We start from the raw sequence: 4,026 nt of genomic DNA on the forward strand, positions 1-4,026 counted from the left end.
GCTGGCACTGCAGCTTGGCTTAGAGCGGTCGTCTGCTTAAGGAGATGCGAGTCTATAGTCACTGGCCATGAGCCATCTAGTTCTCCCAGGGGTTGATATATAGGTAAGCTGAACAGGGATAGGATAAGGAACCCAAGCTCGGCATTCTTAAATTCTTCAGTGTTGACGTTTATATCCACAGTCCTTCTGGAATGAGATGTTATTTATGACTTACTGTCTTGGTTGCTGGGAACCTAAGGCAGAAGATCCAAGCAACGACACCGTCAAGAAACTCTAAACAGATTCTTAAATGTGTCTGATACAGATAGTGACTATTATAACTTCTAGCCTGGTACACATTGGACTATACTTTAGGGAAAATAGAATAACATGGAGAAAATATAATTTCCATATGGAAAAGAGCATTCATATAAAGCAAAGTGAACTCCATTTTGTTTCTGGTTGAGCTATTATCTATGTAACTTTGGAAAAACCATATTGGGGACTTATTTCCTCATCTGTAAGATAAAAAGATCGCACTAGAGGCCACTGATAACAGCAGAATTCTGCAACGTTCCTAATTATTATTATTATTTTTTAATTTTTTATTTTTTATAAACATATATTTTTATCCCCAGGGGTACAGGTCTGTGAATCACCAGGTTTACACACTTCACAGCACTCACCAAAGCACATACCCTCCCCAATGTCCATAATCCCACCCTCTTCTCCCAAACCCCCTCCCCCCAGCAACCCTCAGTTTGTTTTGTGAGATTAAGAGTCACTTATGGTTTGTCTCCCTCCCAATCCCATCTTGTTTCTTTTATTCTTCTCCTACCCACTTAAGCCTCCATGTTGCATCACCACTTCCTCATATCAGGGAGATCATATAGACCCTCAAATCTATGGTCAACTAATCTTCGACAAAGCAGGAAAGAATGTCCAATGGAAAAAAGACAGCCTCTTCAATAAATGGTGCTGGGAAAATTGGACAGCCACATGCAGAAAAATGAAATTGGACCATTTCCTTACACCACACACAAAAATAGACTCAAAATGGATGAAGGACCTCAATGTGCGAAAGGAATCCATCAAAATCCTTGAGGAGAACACAGGCAGCAACCTCTTCGACCTCTGCCACAGCAACATCTTCCTAGGAACAACGCAAAAGGCAAGGGAAGCAAGGGAAAAAATGAACTATTGGGATTTCATCAAGATCAAAAGCTTTTGCACAGCAAAGGAAACAGTTAACAAAATCAAAAGACAACTGACAGAATGGGAGAAGATATTTGCAAACGACATATCAGATAAAGGACTAGTGTCCAGAATCTATAAAGAACTTAGCAAACTCAACACCCAAAGAACAAATAATCCAATCAAGAAATGGGCAGAGGACATGAACAGACATTTCTGCAAAGAAGACATCCAGATGGCCAACAGACACATGAAAAAGTGCTCCATATCACTCGGCATCAGGGAAATACAAATCAAAACCACAATGAGATATCACCTCACACCAGTCAGAATGACTAAAATCAACAAGTCAGGAAATGACAGATGCTGGCGAGGATGTGGAGAAAGGGGAACCCTCCTACATTGTTGGTGGGAATGCAAGCTGGTGCAGCCACTCTGGAAAACAGCAGGGAGGTTCCTCAAAATGTTGAAAATAGAACTGCCCTATGACCCAGCAATTGCACTATTGGGTATTTACCCTAAAGATACAAACGTAGTGATCCAAAGGGGCACATGCACCCGAATGTTTATAGCAGCAATGTCCACAATAGCCAAACTATGGAAAGAACCTAGATGTCCATCAACAGATGAATGGATCACGAAGATGTGGTATATATACACAATGGAATACTATGCAGCCATCAAAAGAAATGAAATCTTGCCATTTGCGACAACATGGATGGAACTAGAGCGAATCATGCTTAGCGAAATAAGTCAAGCAGAGAAAGACAACTATCCTAATTATTTTTTGATGTTATTGTAAAATCATAGCAATTGAAGGAATGTAGGAGGACAATTAAGAACAGCACTTTTTTTAAAAAAAGATTTTATTTATTTATTTGACAGACAGAGATCATAAGTAGGCAGAGAGGCAGGCAGAGAGAGAGAGAGGGAAGCAGGCTCCCTGCTGAGCAGAGAGCCCGAAGTGGGGCTCGATCCCAGGACCCTGGGAATGTGACCTGAGCCAAAGGCAGAGGCTTTAACCCACTGAGCCACCCAGGCACTCCAAGAATAGCACATTTAGAAAAGAACAGTGTATCTTATATCCCATGAGGGGAATTTTTTTTGGCAAAATTAACCTAAAAACATCAAAAAGTAACATCTATATATTACATGTAAAATTATCATATGCCTCCTATGTACCTAAATTTTTTTGTTTGCCTTTCCAAATCACGTCATTAGGCAAGTATCCAACAATTAAAAGGAGTAACATACTTTTAAGAAGATCTGTTTACTAAGGTTTTATGTTCCAGATGTTTTTGCAGCAATGAAATGGGTTGCATTCTGGACTACTATTTTGTGCCTTTTTTAAAAAAGATTTTATTTATTTATTTGATAGAGTTTACAAGTAGTCAGAGAGGTAGGCAGAGAGGGAGGAGGAAGCAGGCTCCCCGCTGAGCAGAGAGCCGGATGTGGGGCTCGATCCCAGGACCCTGAGATGATGACCTGAGCCTAAGGCAGAGGCTTTAACCCACTGAGCCACCCAGGCGCCCCTGTTTTGTGTTTTTTGAATAGACTATTATTTTTGGAGTCAGACAATACATGTATCAGAATTAAAAAAAAAAAAACCACAGATATGGGAACTGAGAATGTGTCATTGACTTGATTTAAAATAGTCTGTATTCTGTAGTCCAGAGGAACTCAGAAGTATGTCAAAGGACAAAGGGGAAAAAGCCATCTAGAAAAAAGTGAGGACAATGTCCCTGAGTATGATTTTGGAGGAAGCAAGAACGACATTTGCAATATTTGGCAAGATAAGTAGGGGAAAGATCAAGAGCTAGAACAGCCGCCTCCCAGTGTTAGGGCAATCAGGAATTAAAATCCTGGAGAAACTCAAATGAAGGGAAATTCCACTCTGGCATCCCTGGGAATGCTTTAGCTCATGGTTTTGCCTGCTAAGACTATAGAAAGGATGCTGATTTTTTTCCTTTGGGTAAACTCAGACAGAGAAAGAAACATGTTTTGTTAAACCCAGGCACATTATGGCAAAGCAAAAAGAAAAAATAATGCATTTCACATTAGATATTTTCCCCTAACCAGAACTCCTTTTTTGAGGATTTAAGAAATAAATAATTCAGGAAATTCTGAGGAACATAAGCATATTTTAGGGACAATCTTGGAGCAACAACACAAATATTAGAAATAGAAATTTCAACAATTGCTTGGAAAAGCACAGCCTTCAATGTATAAATGAAGTTGCAACCTCTGCAAAATCTTTACCACAATGGTTTCTCCAGGGGAGGAAAAGGAGAAAAATAACCCCTTAAAAAGGAAAAAAGAAGAAAAAGAACCCCTTAAAAAAATCAGCCCGTGTCAAAGTCATTCATGATTCTTCACACACAGACATAATGATTAATCCACTCAGAACTAATCAAGGGGTTGACTTTATTTGTAGTAGATGAACCTGTCACTACTTGGAGGTTTTCATTTACCAATATCTGACACTAGCAGCAATTTTTTTAATAGCAGCAATTATTAATAGAGATGTTCAAAGGAGTTTTTTCAGCATTTGTATTCATTGAAATGTCTTTGACGAATGACTTATATCTTTAAGTAGGCAAAACAATTATTTGTGGTAGGATCCTTGCCCTGTGCAATATTAATGATCAGGAGGCAGCTTCGTGGTGCTTGCAACCATGGGAGGGTCATGGAAAGGGCAATCGGCCCCAGTGCTGCACCCTCAGGCGGGGAAATCATAATGTTAGGAAACACAACCCACAGTTTCCTAAATTTTAAAATCAGATTTTATGCATGGTTTTCTCTGTTTCCACTTTAAAGGAACTCCTATGCTATTTAAATATGCTATTTGATATA

The sequence above is a fragment of the Mustela nivalis genome (assembly GCF_964662115.1).
Source record: "Mustela nivalis genome assembly, chromosome: 2".
Lineage (NCBI taxonomy): Eukaryota > Metazoa > Chordata > Mammalia > Carnivora > Mustelidae > Mustela > Mustela nivalis.